The 16,873-nt window shown below is 42.8% G+C and overlaps 1 protein-coding gene across 1 annotated transcript in view; it reads right to left on the reverse strand.

The window, feature by feature from the left end:
* The window catches only part of lrrc3ca (leucine rich repeat containing 3Ca), a 28,161-nt gene extending 12,200 nt beyond the window's left edge, over positions 1–15,961 (reverse strand). The window contains exon 1 of the mRNA XM_039739881.1: positions 15,840–15,961. The gene's annotated coding sequence lies outside the window, so the exon portion shown is untranslated. The remainder of the gene's footprint in view (positions 1–15,839) is intronic.
* Between the last annotated feature and the right edge of the window lie 912 nt (positions 15,962–16,873).

Raw genomic sequence — 16,873 nt, forward strand, 5'->3', positions numbered from 1 at the left:
AGTCCCTCTGACCGAGAACAACGTACAGTACAGGGAGAGACTGAACACGTGCGCAAATCACCGGCGCGTACAAACCGGAAGGGAAGCTGGCTTGTTCGTCACCCGAGTGTGTGGTCGTGAACTGATGCAAAAGTTTGGCAAACATTTTTTGTTCGTAACCCGACTTGTACGTGCTCCGAGACGTTAGTGACCCGAGGTTCGACTGTATACATAAACCATGTGCCACAGTTACTGGAGTGCACTTAACCCTTTAAACTCCGTGGCCCCCTCTTGCTCTTTTGATTTAACTAACTGTATCTTCATCACACTTCAGTCAATCTTCCTGTTCTGCCCCTCACAGTAAAAGTCAGACATTTCTCTTCCACTTGGAAAATTAGTACACGTGTGTTACAGCAGAATAAGCTGCAAAGTTCAGCAACGTTTTCACCAAAAAAATGCATTTTCAGTGTTATTTTAATTTCCATGGGTGTTTTAATTGGCTTCCAAACACAATAAAAGTGTCAGTGAAACTGTCAGGAACGCTCAGAAAAAGAATTGTTATGAAATATCGGCAAGTGACTTGTCCAGCATTACGGTTTTGAAGCAATGCAGAAAACAGGATTCTTCTTCTCCACTTTTACTGTTTTCAAATAAGTGTCCATGCGTATCCGTCACTGAAGACGCCTGGGGTTTGTATCATTAGGAATCATTTCGAAGGGCAGATCTTACTCTGTCAGAATATCTGTAGTCGGTAAAGAAATTAAACTGTGTCTGGCAATCGGAATTAAGGCTGACAGTTCGAATCCCATAAACACCAGAAGGGACTCTGCTCTGTTGGGCCCTCAACCTGCAATTGCTCCGCTCTGGGTATGACGTTAATCTGCATCCAGCAACCTGCAGGGAAAAACCTGGGACTTGGTGGCAGAATTGGCACTCCTGCCACCATAGGAAACCTCACACTGTCCCAGTCCGTCTGAACTAGTGTGGTGCTGAGGTGTCACCCGTCGCATGGCTGCACTCGGGTCCTAATCTGGGGTCCAGAGTTGGGTTGTCGTGTGGTGGGTGCAGCAATGGTCTCCTCTGTCTCTCTAAATTAGAACACCAAAAGGGCCTGAGTTCCCTCTCAAGTTTGTATAATGTAATCTTTGTAGTTAGCCAATAAAAGGGGTCATTCTGCTCGACTTCTCATCACATCCATAATGGCTACCACGGTACAACACCCTACAACACCAACAACAACATTTATTTCTATAGCACATTTTCATACACACAGTAGCTCAAAGTCCATCCATCCATCCATTTCCTAACCCGCTGAATCCGAATAGGGTCACGGGGGTCTGCTGGAGCCAATCCCAGCCAACACAGGGCACAAGGCAGGAACCAATCCCGGGCAGGGTGCCAACCCACCGCAGGTAGCTCAAAGTGCTTTACATATTAAAGAATAGAAAAATGAAAGACACAATTATAAAACAAAATAAATCAACATTAATTAACATCGAATAAGAGTAAGGTTCAATGGCCAGGGGGGACAGAAAGACCCTACAACACCGACTCAAAAATGTCAATACAAAAATATACATTTTCTGAAATATAGATAGTGAAAAACATCAAAAGTGAAAGCTGAAACACCCCTGCCAACATTTAGCAGATGACAGTCAGTCCATCAAGTTCTTGAGTGGCAGAAAAGTCGGCATAGCAGTCGCTGTGATGCTGCCTCATCTCATGTGTGAACATCAGAATGTATCAGGATATGCAATACAACGTGTTAATGACAAAGCACTGTACTTTAATGATAGCAACGACTAAACAAATGCAGTTTTTTTATTTTAATTTTGCATTGTTCTTTGGTCCCGCCGGCAGGTCCAAAACAATCGGGGCTGAGTTAAAGGGTTAATACTTCGAAACGTCTACTAGTTTGCTAACGGCCTAATTTCACTTTTGCTTGACTCCCTTTTCAGAAAGGTAATTCTGCTTTTACTCAAGTATGGATGTTGAGTTTGAAGGAATATTTTGGACAAAATTAAATAAATACGCAAATTAATAATTGCTCTGAAATATGACAATACCAGTAACAGCGCACTGCACAATAACGTGCAGTGAATCCACCTGACATTCCTAGTCTTCATCCTCTTCCTCTGTACGTTTAGCACTCGTTTGCTCAGAGGTTGATGCGCTTGCTGCTTCCTGAGCAGCTCTTCTTTCCACTACCCTAGCGGCCCGCTTCTTCATTTCTTTCGTTGGCATCTTTTCACGTTAAAACTGATTCAGTCAGTGTTTGTGTTGCAATTACATATTATCCATCCATCCATCCATTATCTAACCCGCTATATCCTAACTACAGGGTCACGGGGGTCTGCTGGAGCCAATCCCAGCCACCACAGGGCACAAGGCAGGAAACAAACCCTGGGCAGGGTGCCAGCCCACCGCAGATTACTTATTATGTTTGCTTTAATTTTTCACGTAAATTGGCACTTAAGTCTTCAATCTGCCTCAAGAATGATTTAAGATATGAAGAGATAAAGGAAGTGACGGCAAAGATGGTAGGGTGGTATTCTACAATAAAATATAAGAAAAATAAAAAGAGGAATAACCTTGGAGGTCAATCATCACTTCGAAAGCTGACAGTAGAGGTCACGTAGTATATGTGTAGCAAATTTCAGGTCAATAGTTTAAACGGTTTGCGAGCTACAGGTAATTTAAAATCCTGGACAAACGAACAGCCACGGTGGCGTATTATATAAAAAGAAGTGAATAATAACAACATATAATGAAAATATAAATAAATGTGTCGCAATATGTGCCTTTTTTTGCTTATTTATTTTTTTAGGTACAGCGCACGCAACATGAAATAGGCCCCGAAATAAAAACTGTCACTTTCCCTCATAAACGTTGAGAGGGCGGGCTATTTTATGATTGGTCAATCATCAATTGATTGACGTACGTACTTTGCCTGATTGGAGGGGGGGACTCCCGTAGCTCCCGCGCATGCTCTAAATTGGGACGGTGCGCGTCGGACACGAATGCAAGGAAAGCTGCTCAGATAGACTTTGCGAAGTCGGCGACTTTAATTCAAGAAACTCCGAATTCATTATTCGGTGTCATCATGTAAAATGTCTGCTGTAAATGTGGCCCTTTAACGTCCACTTTACTGGTGATTCACCAATAAAAACACAGAACTAGCCTAGAGCTCGCCCTCTCAACTTTGACTGGTGAATAGGACCTGTTTAATTTTATTGTGTATTTCAGGTGGTGCAAGCATCGCCGAAGTAAAAAAAAATGAAGAAATAATAAAAAATATATATTAAGAAATAAGCATAGGTTAACCAGATTTTTATATTTCCAAAACAGGACACAACTGATTAATCCATAGTGCGCTGGACGCAATTTAAACCGAAAAGCATTCCCCGCGGAGTTGTGTGCGCCTGTTAAAATATACAAGACAGCGAAAAATCGAACAGCTTTCAAGGCCGACCCCCAATTCGTATTTCAAAAATGATACATGCCGGGATGAACAGGATATTTTGTTACATTGCGGGACGCCATGAATAAAACGGGACACGATACCCGGTGTTAGCAACAGAAAATGCATTTTGTGGTGCGTTTAATTATTTATACTCATATTTCAGGTTGTTATTATTTCAGTTTTGTCACAGTGCTTTTAATTATTTGCGTATTTTTTTATTATTTAATTTTGTCCACAATATTCCTCCATAGAATTTAGCCCAATTAAATTCGGACCCCGAATCCTGTACTGTGAGCCTGGCATTCAGTTTCCGTTAAAATACCAACTTTGGCTGGGTTACTTGGTTGCGCTTAATTGATGATGAGTTTTAATGTGTGTACTTGTATTTATTTGCGTATTTATTCGTTTAGTTGTGTCTGAACTATTCCTCACTACTTTATACGACGCCAATGACGTGAATCTGGCTGACTGAACCTTTGATTTCGCTCGCCTTCTTTTTCTGAATGACTGCAAAACGTTCTCCGTCCATGAAGAAGCCAGCTGGAAACTGTCCGAATTATTTTATATTACAAAGTGTTTGTTCGTAACTGCAATCTTGTTCTTGATTAAGTTCGCACTATCCAAAAAAGAAGCCCAGCAGCATCCCTCAATAACTGAATCTCGCCATGGCCGTCGAGCTTTGGCTGTCGGTTTTTTCACGCGTGGTCGGTGGTGCTCGCGTTAGTTTCAAGTGACGGTTGTTTGTCATTGTGTTTCATTTACAATCAAACCAAACTAAACACTGCAGGAGATTCTAATAAATGAGGGAGGGTGCAGAAAACATAAGCAAATGGGGAGGGGGGGCTAAAACAGAAGACAGGGGTGGGCACTGCCAGGCTGGGATTTCAAGCCCGCACTCTTCAGAATGATCCTTGGGGTGCGGGTGGCTGTTACTCGCCTGATGTAAATTGACTTGACTCAAAACTACTAAGGCTCGCTAGTACAACTGACTTGAATTTCTTGGGTGTTGCATTAAAGCAGCACCTTCACCCAAAAACGATTTGCGCTTTCCGCTCACTCAAGTCCTGACTTCAGTTCATAAACTCAGCCCCATGAGGATTACATTTCCTGTCTATGATGTGTGCTGATGTTTACGAAATAACAATATTTTAGCAAAGAAAAAAAAAAGAAAGGCATGTGTTTTTCATGTTTTGAGCATGCGACTGGACAGCTGACATGTGGATTGTGTGCCACAAGTAAAATAACATTATTATTTTTCTTTTTTTTTCCATGTACATTTTTCTCATTGTTTGCTGTTGTACAGCATTGGCCACTATTGGCTTCTGTTATGTCATAAACTTTTTGCTCTCCATTCTATGGGCAATTATTTGTGCCAAAATTAAATGCCATCCAGCATGTGCACGTGGTGCATTTAATTTTGGTACAGTTTTATCATAATTAAAAACATTTTCACCAAATAATCAATTGATTTCCACTACAGTATGTTTTTTGGTGTCAATTTAAAATGGAATACAATAAGCGCATTTCATTTTAATTCATGTCCATGAACTGCATGGCATAACTAAAAGCAAAGCAGACGCATTGAGATGGGTCCAGTCGTAGACCTCTGCAGCTCTGCCATTCAGTAGCTCTGCTGGACAGCCAATTGCATTGCAGATTTTTGTCACCTGGTTTACTTGGCGTGAGTCAGATAGCTCCTCCCCTAACCCTATTCTTAACCAGTGTCACCAGGTGTCTTCACCAGCATATCTTTTAAAGTGACAACCTCCTTAGTGGAGTGGCGCCCTGGAGGTCCACAAGGGACAATGTAGAAAAAGTGTTATGTGACAGAAATGGGCGCAAATCCCCTTAAATGACAGTCTGCAATGCGCACTTTAATGACAATGTCTTGAATTGTTTGATTTGTAATTTTAAACTCTGGACCAGAGAGATCGATCGAGGAAAAAGGGGTCTTTGTCCCAAACATTATGGAGGGCACTCATTGTTAATGTTACCTTTGTTAATTATCTGCATTGTCTTCTATGCTTGTGGTGTGTGCCTTGCATCATGTGGTTCTCCAAGGGGTGGAGCCTCCTGCCCATCAGTGCCAAGGACTGCCCTCAGCCTTATAAAGGAGAGCGTCTCCCAGAGTTCCTGGCGATCCATTCAAATGCCTTAGGGAGTCGGGGGGGATTGTTACTTGGGTTTTTGCTGTGTTTGTGTTTTGTGATTTTTTTTTTTAAATCTTCTGCTCTGTTTTTTTCCGTTCTCTGGATTACAGGATTTGGACTTTGCTGTTGGACTGCCTGTGTCCTGGGCAACTCCTTTGGTGTTTTGTGCTCTAGGGAGCTTTCTTTTGTTACAGAGCAAATCCCCCTAAATGAAAGTCTGCAATGCGCACTTTAATGACAATGTCTTGAATTGTTTGATTTGTAATTTTAAACTCTGGACCAGAGAGATCGATCGAGGAAAATGGTGTCTTTGTCCTAAACATTACGGAGGGCACTGCAAATGTAAAGTGGGATACACCATCGTGTTTAGACTAACTAACTGAGTTCAGTGGGGTTGGAGCTCCATACCAAAATAGTAAGGGAGAATATAATGTGATAAAAGAGCCAAAAATCTAAAAAGTAACAGCATACCCAACAGCATCTCGTCTCGACATGTGGGATTTGTGCAGTTGAATGGCCCGCAGCACAGCGTCTGACTAGCGGGTCACATCCTCACTGCTGGGCAAGTCGCATTGGTGATGTAAAGGAGAAAGTTTATGATCGACACCTCACATTGCAACAAATAACTCTGGAGACAAAATGGCCACCCCTAGGGTCCTTAATACTTAATAAAAGAGAAAGTTTAATATGATTGGTGGGAATCAAAGCCGAATTCTCCACTTCTGATACAAACATTCTTACTCCCCTAACTTTAGTATCACTGCTCTCTGTCAGTAAATCACACTGTAGCCGGACACACCATGCCAACATGGACGGACTGGTATTCCAATAGGAATCAGCAGAGGATGTTTGCCCCGGGCAGGAGGTCTGAGTAATGAATGGATGTGGGGATTTAGTTGACCAAGACTACATGTACCACTGGTGCACTGGGTGGCAGCATTCCGGGGACAGTGTACCCAGATCCACACCCGCAGGGCATGAGGCAGCCCTGTGGGTTACATGGGTGCTGCTATAGGGAATGGCTATCCCTTCTTTGTATGGCTTTCACCTCCCAGGTGCAATGTGGCAGCGCTCTGCCTCACCCAGGAAACAGAGGACAAGGCTTGCCTGGGGATGAGTGGAGGAGACTCATTATCAGTTTGTGATGACTTGTGTGTGGGAAGAGAAATCAAATGAAAGGTACGATTTATAATAAAATTTCACTTGATTTGAACCCCTGACTGTGTATGTGCACTTGTGCCTAAAGTCCTGAGGCTCTGGGGCACCTCCTTTTGGTCACAGCAGTAATAACATGCATTGCATTTGTCATTCCAACAGATGGTGCATCACAAATGTTTATAATACATTGCCACAAAGGTTTGTGGTGTGCCATCTGTTGGAATGACAAAGCAACACATTTGTCTCAGTTATATGTCATTTGATATGGGTTCTGTAAAAAGCAGTGGTGATGTTTGTGATGCGCCATCTGTTGGAATGACACACAGACACTTATCCTTTTATTATTGTGGATATATACACAGTATATATATATATATATATATATATATATATATATATATATATATATATATATACTGTATATATACAGTGGGTACAGAAAGTATTCAGACCCCCTTCAATTCTTCACTCTTTGTTATATTGCAGCCATTTGCTAAAATCATTTAAATTAATTTTTTCCTCATTAATGTACACACAGCACCCCATATTGACAGACAAAAAAAGAATTTTTGAAATTGTTGCAGATTTATTAAAAAAGAAAAACTGAAATATCACATGGTCCTAAGTATTCAGACCCTTTGCTCAGTATTTAGTAGAAGCCCCTTTTGAGCTAATACAGCCATGAGTCTTCTTGGGAAAGATGCAACAAGTTTTTCACACCTGGATTTGGGGATCCTCTGCCATTCCTCCTTGCAGATCCTCTCCAGTTCTGTCAGGTTGGATGGTAAACGTTGGTGGACAGCCATTTTAGGTCTCTCCAGAGATGCTCAATTGGGTTTAAGTCAGGGCTCTGGCTGGGCCATTCAAGAACAGTCACAGAGTTGTTGTGAAGCCACTCCTTCGTTATTTTAGCTGTGTGCTTAGGGTCATTGTCTTGTTGGAAGGTAAACCTTCGCCCAGTCTGAGGTCCTTAGCACTCTGGAGAAGGTTTTGTCCAGGATATCCCTGTACTTGGCTACATTCATCTTTCCCTCGATTGCAACCAGTCGTCCTGTCCCTGCAGCTGAAAAACCACCCCACAGCATGATGCTGCCACCGCCATGCTTCACTGTGGGAACTGTATTGGACAAGTGATGAGCAGTGCCTGGTTGTCTCCACACATACCGCTTAGAATTAAGGCCAAAAAGTTCTATCTTGGTCTCATCAGACCAGAGAATCTTATTTCTCACCATCTCAGAGTCCTTCAGGTGTCTTTTAGCAAACTCCATGCGGGCTGTCATGTGTCTTGCCTCTCCTCAGTGTGTGGAGACAACCAGGCACTGCTCATCACTTGTCCAATACAGTCCCCACAGTGAAGCATGGCGGTGGCAGCATCATGCTGTGGGGTTTTTTGTTTTTCAGCTGCAGGGACAGGACGACTGGTTGCAATCGAGGGAAAGATGAATGCGCCAAGTACAGGGATATCCTGGACAAAACCTTCTCCAGAGTGCTAAAGACCTCAGACTGGGCCGAAGGTTTACCTTCCAACAAGACAATGACCCTAAGCACACAGCTAAAATAATGAAGGAGTGGCTTCACAACAACTCTGTGACTGTTCTTGAATGGCCCAGCCAGAGCCCTGACTTAAACCCAATTGAGCATCTCTGGAGAGACCTAAAAATGGCTGTCCACCAACGTTTACCATCCAACCTGACAGAACTGGAGAGGATCTGCAAGGAGGAATGGCAGAGGATCCCCAAATCCAGGTGTGAAAAACTTGTTGCATCTTTCCCAAGAAGACTCCTGAGCTGTATGAGCTCAAAAGGGGGCTTCTACTAAATACTGAGCAAAGGGTCTGAATACTTAGGACCAGGTGATATTTCAGGTTTTCTTTTTAATAAATCTGCAACAATTTCAAAAATTCTTTTTTTTGTCTGTCAATATGGGGTGCTGTGTGTACATTAATGAGGAAAAAAATTAATTTAAATGATTTTAGCAAATGGCTGCAATATAACAAAGAGTGAAAAACTGAAGGGGGTCTGAATACTTTCCGTACCCACTGTGTGTATGTATATATTTTGAATGCTATGTAAACTTTTGTGTGTGTGTCTTTACTCCCCATAGTCCACTTACACGTACATAGAAGGTTTTCTTTGTATCTGCACACATGACAATAAGCTAAACATTGAATCAAAACTGGACAGATCAAACAGCCTGTCTGTCTCTTTTCTCCCCGTCTTTTTCTCCTTCTCCTACCCCAAAGCCGTTCTTTTCATCCCCTGCCGTAATGGAGCGTCTGGGCCCCCTGCCTCAGTTCTCGCCACTCGGTGTGTTTGCTGGCAGAAGAGAGAAGTGCTGTAATTGACACTGCCAGCTCCATTATACGTCTACAAAGCGGCATTGTGAGGAAAATCTCTTGAGTTTTAGTGCTGCACTACACCCTGATCACCGAGCAGGATGGAGATTTAAAAGAGAGGGAGAGAGATGAAACATGAGGGGGCTGAGGGAGTGACAGTGGGGGGCACAGGATATCTGATCACAGGGAAAATAATAAAAGTGAAGACTGAGGGCTTGATAGGCAGGCCTGGGAGATGTTGTGAGAGTGGAGAAGATGAGACGAGGGCAGGGTAGACAAAAGCAATGAGAAATGTGGTGGGGTGGCAGAGAAGACGGACATTCATTCGGAAACATAAAGGAACCAGCAATGTCATAGGAAACCATTTTGATCCATAAAAGGCTCCAAAAATAGCCATTAAGAGATGATAACAGACCTGTGAAATCCCAGTGGATTCCTGATTTTAAAGGACGGTCTCTGCACACAATGTCACAGGCTCAGTTCAGGTCATCTTGATCTCTTTGTGTCCTGCTAGTAGCCCAACAGACATTAAAGACTTTTGCTTGGACCCTTTCAAAGCCCAAACGCCCAGTTTCATAGGCAAAGAAGCCAAATCAGAATGAGCCCAGTAAAGTGCCATGTAAGGACTACAGCGTGGCAAGTAAAAGCAGAGCAGAGAAAGTGAAACCTTTGCTTTTTATAAGCCCTTTCATAGATATGTGCTGAAAATAAAAATCATTTGTTTTATATAGCGCCTTTCTTTGTGAGCATTATTACACAGTGTTTATTAATCTAATCAGTCCTCGTCTTTTGTGACGATCACGGCAGTCACAAACTGCTTTTTAAATCTTCAGCTCATGGAGCCATTCAAAGTGAGCTCATGTGGCAGAGTGTTTGACAAATGGAGCAGGCACAATAGTTAAATAAAATATACACCTCCCAGCTCAGGGATCCAACATCAGTGGATTCAAATTCATGGCCAGCCAATGCAGAGTTTTTATATTTTCCCCTTGTCTGTGTTGGTTTTCCTCGGTGTACTCCGGTTTTCCTTTTGCATCTTCAAAGGTGAACTGGTGATTCCAGATTCACCCTGTGTGTCATAGGAGGCCACACTGTCAAGGATTGACTCCTGCCTCGTGCCCAGTGTCACCAGGACAGGCTCTAAGCCACCAACCGTGACCCACCCTCAAGTGAATTAACCAGGGCTGTTAATTTATAGTATAATGACCCAGCAAAAGGTGTGGATCCCTGCCTTGCACCTCAGATTCCTATAGTGGGAGAGGGCAACAAGTTTTGTTGTGTTAGGGTTTATAGCATATACTATTAAAAATATATAAAAATCCTTTAAACTCCTTTCTATGCACGATCTGTAACATCGCCATCCTTAAAAAGTGTCCAGCGATGCATTTATTGAGCTTCAGTAAAATGACAAATATAACCCTGTGGACAAATAAAGTGTTATCTATCTATTATATAGTGCTTTTCACATCTGTCTATCTATATATTATATAGTGCTTTTCATATCTGTCTATCTATCTTTCTATCTATTATATAGTGCTTTTCATCTCTATCTATCTGTTATATAGTGCCTTTCCTCTCTGTCTATCTATCTATCATTTTACTGTATATACTGCCTTTCAAGTCTCTATTTACCATTTTACTGCCTTTCATGTCTCTCCCTCTCTATCTATGATATGGTGCCTTCTCTATCCATCGGTATATCTTCTCTGTTCCATTGCAGAATTCGACCGTACCTGCGCTTTATCCTCTGGTGTCCCTATGAAGCACTTTGGGGACGTTCATGCCGAGTTTTCCCTCACGGTGTGTTTATTTAGTCACTCGGATTACGGTTTGGCGCCAAAATGTCTCCCGGGGGTGTGCTTAGTGACGTCACCAGCACTTTATTCCACACCGGGCAGCGCCAGGTTCCCCCGCTGGTACTTTCCTTTCAATCACAAAACATTTTAAAAGCAGGAAGACAAGTTCTGCAGAACTTTAGTTATTTGGAGGTTTGGCTTTTCTGAAGCCCCTTCCATATGAGCGCTCTACGATGGTCTGAAGCTCGTCCGACTCTTTTTGCACTGTCAGCAAAACGCAGTTTCTAAACAGCTTCTCCTGTCATTTTATGTAGTGCCTTTTATTTAGTAAGCACTAGGGCAATTAGTCGTTATTTAATATGCTGCCATTGACACCTTGCAAAGCAATCGATCTTGACCTCCTGTGCCATTTCTCCAAGCGAGCCCACTCCTCCACTGCCATTGATTTTAGATGCACGACACGACAAGCGGCGCTTGGCTCGCCCACCTGGGAGTCTTTCTGTGGTTGGGGGTTGGAGAGGTGAGGGCCACAGAGATTTATAGATTGTGTCCGCCTTCAAAAGTGTCAGAAGCAATACAAAAATGAAGGTCAATTAGAGGGGGCTCAGGGAGCCACAGATCGCTCTCAGGGTGGAGATGAATTCGCTGTTTATGCTGCAGTCGCCGGAGTCACACGGGTGTCCCTCGGGTGCGTTTTCAAAGTGGAAACCTGCAGGCAAGCCCAGGTGTCTCCCTTGGGCCGCCACATGACATTGCAGATTTCCAGTTCTTTCGCTTGGGGATAAGCTTTCATCTTTGACTTTTTGTTCTTCGCTGCTCCGAGTCGTCTCAGGGGCTCTTACCAGATGGGGTCGCTTTCTGCTCGGATGCCCAGCCTGTGTTGCACAATGTCCACTACAAAGTGACACGTTACGATCTTAAAGAGCATCGCTTTTCACACTTCTTTAACTAGGAAGTGACACTTCCTACCTTGAAACAACTTAAAGAGAAGCAATTAGCGTACGAGTGAGCAGCAGCCAATGAGGAGAGCAGGGCGGCAGCCGACGTTCTCTGGAATAACATGACCTAACGACGCGACCACCACCACCCACTTCATCGGTCAATACACAATACAAAAAAACAGAAATATTTACACTAGCAGAGCCCCCGAAATCTCAACAATCAATTATTTCTTTTGTATTTCTTCTGTCAGCGAATATAGTATATTTGTACATGGATTTTGTAAACTCACTAGTCGTGTTGAAGATTACAAGAGCTTAAATTGACAGCTTTGTGCACAAAGAGGTTAGCAGCGCCATCACAAAGCGTACGCTACAAGAGACACACACTTCAACACACATGGGGCCTGCTGACAGTCGCCATTAGCCTAACACCGCATGGCTTTGGCATGGAGAGGGAGAATCGTACGTAGAAAATGCTCACCAATGTGGCCACGTTAAATGGCGGAGGGTGGCAGCAGCGCCAGCCACTGCGCCACCGCGACTCCCTTTTTCCACTCCTTTAATTATTAACAGAGAAAAGCAGAATCCAAGACTGAAAAGCGGAGTCAGAGTGCGATTTGAAGTCGCAGTTTTTCACACTCCATGCACTCCTTCAATCCACGAAGCCTCCATTTATTGTACATAACTTGAATTTAGAATTGCCCGTTTTCCCTGTGATAGTGCGCTCTGTGCAGGGCGCTATATAAAATGAAGATTGAGCAATAACGGGTAGTGTTTAAATACAACCCATTGCGTGGAAAACTATAGTAATCTTTGGTTTGATAAAGTGAAACTTTTTAAACACACCTATGGTGTTAGCGTAGTCTGAGCGAGTTATGTAGAAAACAGAATTGGAATTTAAAAGCGCGCTTATACTTAAAGGTAACCTGAAACACGAATTATATTCATTACGGACTGTTTAGACATGATATCGGACTATACCCGCGCGTTCATGTGGGGCGCGTTCTCCAGTGCGCGCTTAGAAACAAAGTGCAGCCAAAGCAACGTCACAAGGGACAAAGCGAATCCCCGGGAAGGGTCCAGAAGGAACCTTTATTTATTTACATCAGCAACCGGTTTCACAAATAGCCTGCATGCATACGTTTTGATAATGTCAATATGTAAATAAACATTCTACATTTATTTAAAACTGCTCAACCTTTACAGAGTATGAAATTAGCTCAAAGTAAATGCGCGTGTCACCCTTATAAATTCAGACCATTTTAAACTTAGGAAGTCGGTTCACGTCTTTTCAGAAATTCATATTTTTCATCAAGTCTTGTTAAATGCTTTTTATTTTTTTAAACGATACACACATCATTATGATTAAGTAGTATCCCAAAAATGTTTGGAAGTATGGAAAATTTAACAAACAATATGGGTTTTCGATTAAAAATAAATAGGTGCGGTGCTGCCATTGTGCGCCTGCGCGTCGTGATGATCCCTCCTGAAAATGGACGGACGGACGGATATTTTAATTGTTTAAGGTTAACAATAACAAATCACATACATGAAATCCGTCATATTAATAAATACACTCACAAATAAACCAACTGGGCTGTTTATTTTATACATCGTTCTCAAGTTAATATAACTTAATTATAACTTAAAATAAGTATGGCTGTTGATATTACGTGGCTTTTTTTCTATACGTTTGCATAATTCTCTTAGATTGTCACATTAAATCCTTAAATTAAATTAAATACTGTTGAAGCAAAACCACTAAATTACTTTAACAGAACAGCCTTCTTGTCTTTACTCGTCTATTGTATGTTACTCAAAATTAACACATAATACCCAAAACACGCTCTTAAAAATAAAAGTACCTAGAATTGTTCTCCATGGCAATGAGTTCCCAAAAGATCCTTTCACATAAAGAGTCCAGAAAGAACTGGCATTAATTTATACCCGTACAGAAAATAGGCAGGAATATATGGTAACAGATTAATGAAATGTCAGTGGCTCCTGATGTTAAAAGGACTCTCGTCGCATGAAATCACACAGGCTCAGTTTGGGGTTTCTTAGTCTGCAAGTATATCATACAATAAAGAAGTTAGGAAGTGTTTCAAAGCACAAAGAACCAACTTCAAACGCAGAGACTCCAATTTCCATGATGAAGTGGCGCTTTGTCAAGCAGCGGATCCATACGTGGAACCATAGAACCTATAAATGCAACATAAGAGCCAGTGTTATGGGAATCGTCATGTCATGTTATTTTGTAAACTCGCTTAAACCAAACAGGCGGCCCCTGTGTGTGTTTTGTGGGAGTTTGTGGGGCTGGTGCTAAGAGGAACAAACCCCGGACAGGCCGCCAGTCCATCGGTCATACGACTGAAACACGTACGGTAAAAAGTGGACCCAAATATTTTTTTTAAACACATCCGGTAATAAAATCAACAAATCTGAACCTTTTACAGTTAATGAAAACACATCACGTCAAGTAGCCTTTCTTTTTAAGTTACTCTGCTTTATTTTCATAAACTTTAGTATATAAATCATCTCATGGTATTATCAGAGAAAAAAGAAAACTTATTTTAAGAGTACTTGATTCAGTTTGATGGGAATTAGACATTCAATTGAAATGTGTAAATCTTAAAAACTGGACCCAAATCTTTTTTTAGCGTATGTGCTAACGGGTTCTCATTTCTCATACGGGGCTTTGGTTTGTTGCATCCCACTAGTAGTCCATTAATTAATTCCGTTCAATCCTCGTCAACAGTCGACTTTTCAAAGCCCAAAGAAGCAACTTTAAACGGAAAAAAGTCTCCCCCGAATAATGTCTTTGTTAAGCAATGACTCGTCGAGGAGCCTCACCACCCGGTAAAGGGCCATTACAGAACCCGGATTTGTAAGAGTACGACGGCCCAGTAGCGCAGTGGTTAGTGCAATGCACGCAAGAGTTTACACGTAATCTCCGTATCTGCGATGGGTTTTTGCACCGGTCTTCGGTTCACATATCAGAGCCGGGCATTTTAAGTTAATTACCGACAGCTAAATTAGTCCCGAGTGAGGGGCTAGTGGTGCATGCGCGAGTCTTCCCTACCTTGGTTTGGTTCCTCACCCTGAAAAATCGAAGCATTAGAGTAAAATAGATGGCATTCTCAAGTAACCTTTATTCCCCAGGGCGATGGGTCCTGATGTGGTCCGACTCTCTCCTGTTCACGTAAACCGAGTTGCTTAATCATTCCATTTCTTGAACGTGGAACTGCATTGGCACTGAAATGCGAAGATGCTGGTGCCACACGAATAAGGGCAGGCTGTCAGTGTTACGAGAAACGAGCAGCACTTCTCACTCACCCACGGCGTCGTTGTTTAACTGCTGTAATCAATGTATTATTATTATTATTATTATTATTATTATTATTATTATTATTATTATTATTATTATTATTATTACCAAGCACTACTATGGTGTGTCTGCATGTAACGATAGGATGGATGGTCGCAGCTGTCGGGATAGTCTGGAGGTCCTTGGCTCCAATTCCAGTCTTCGATTAATTTAATGAGGGTGGGAATCTGTCACATGACAGCTTAATGAACACAAGCGCGGTGTGCCAATCCTCGGATTCCCTTCAGTTAAATAAACACATCTGCTTTACCAACGCCTTAGCATTTACGAATTACAAATAACAACAGGTATTCAAGTCTCAAATTCAGGCTTGTGTGGTCTCACACGGCGAGCTTTCCTCACGCGCACCGCCGGTGGCACAGGCGACACGGCGAGAGCTGTTATAGAAACATGATAGGCATCAAGCTGCCACCAAAGAAGAGCCGTGAGCAATGCAGTCTGCTGGCCAATCTCACTTATTCTGTTCTATTCAATATCTTTCGGTCGATCATCATGTAAACTATAACGATGAACATGCGCGTTATGTTGCTGAGGAGGAATGCGATAGAGCCAGGGAGACAGAAATTGCAGGGCTAACTACAAACCATCCCAGCTCCCCGAAAGAAAGAAAAAAAGCCGGTTGTGCTTACCGGTGCTGCTCCGGAGCGGCTGGAGTGAGATCGACACCGCGCAACAGGCGCACACCGCCGTCCGTCCACCCTGTTTGCATAGCAGAGGCATCAGCTGCAGTACAGTAAGGAGTACAGTTCGAAGGGGGTGAGGTGTGAGAGTGAGTGAGAAAGAGAGAGAGAGAGAGAGAGAGAGAGAGAGATAGATAGAGAAGCCCAAGTTTCCAGCTCGCTCGCTCCGCCAGTGCAGGAAGCTCCTATTAAAATCGAGCGAGCGGCAGATCAGTCGGTCATCTGTCTCTCGCAACGCCGCTCAATGCAAGATCCTTACGTGCTGCCTGCAACAACGAGCTTAAATACGAAAGGGAGGGAGCTGGGGGGAAATGGGGGCAGGGGTTACTAACGCTCTTTGGAAATATCGATAATATCGATTACCTAGCCCTGGTCAATACCCATAATGCAAGCGACTATGTGGCGGCTGGAAACCGGAGACCGTGCAACACTTAAGTCCCGGAATCTACACGGTGTCTCCGGTTCAGGTGCAGCCGAGCGCAGAGCTACCAGGCGTTGGTGCGGTAAATCCGTCGGAGATCAGTCATTAAGCGACGGCGCATGGTGACAGTTTTCTTACTTAGTCCCACTATAGCCGAAGCCCCCAAAGGTTAAAATATTTTGTGTTGGCGCCTATCCTCTGAGCTAACCCGCGTCTCTTGTTTCTTTTCGACTGGCTGGCGCCTGACAGTGCCAGGGCAGAAAAAACCCGAGGGAGTAGACGACGGGCAAAACAGAATCAGCGCTTAGCATTAACAACAACAACAACAACAATAATAGTAATAATAGTAATAATAATAATAATTATCATCATCATCGTCATCATGCAGACGCCTGTTTATTTGTGCACTGACACAGAGATGGCCACTTAATGATGTGCATGGAGGCCAATTTATTTACAACCGAATCGCTAACAGAGCTCAACTGTGCATCTCCATACATAAATTCACCTCGAATCTGACAATCCATTTCAATTTCAAATTAAAATGCACTTTTAATATTAA

This window comes from Polypterus senegalus, chromosome 17 (assembly GCF_016835505.1).
Source record: "Polypterus senegalus isolate Bchr_013 chromosome 17, ASM1683550v1, whole genome shotgun sequence".
NCBI classification, from domain to species: Eukaryota; Metazoa; Chordata; class Cladistia; order Polypteriformes; family Polypteridae; genus Polypterus; species Polypterus senegalus.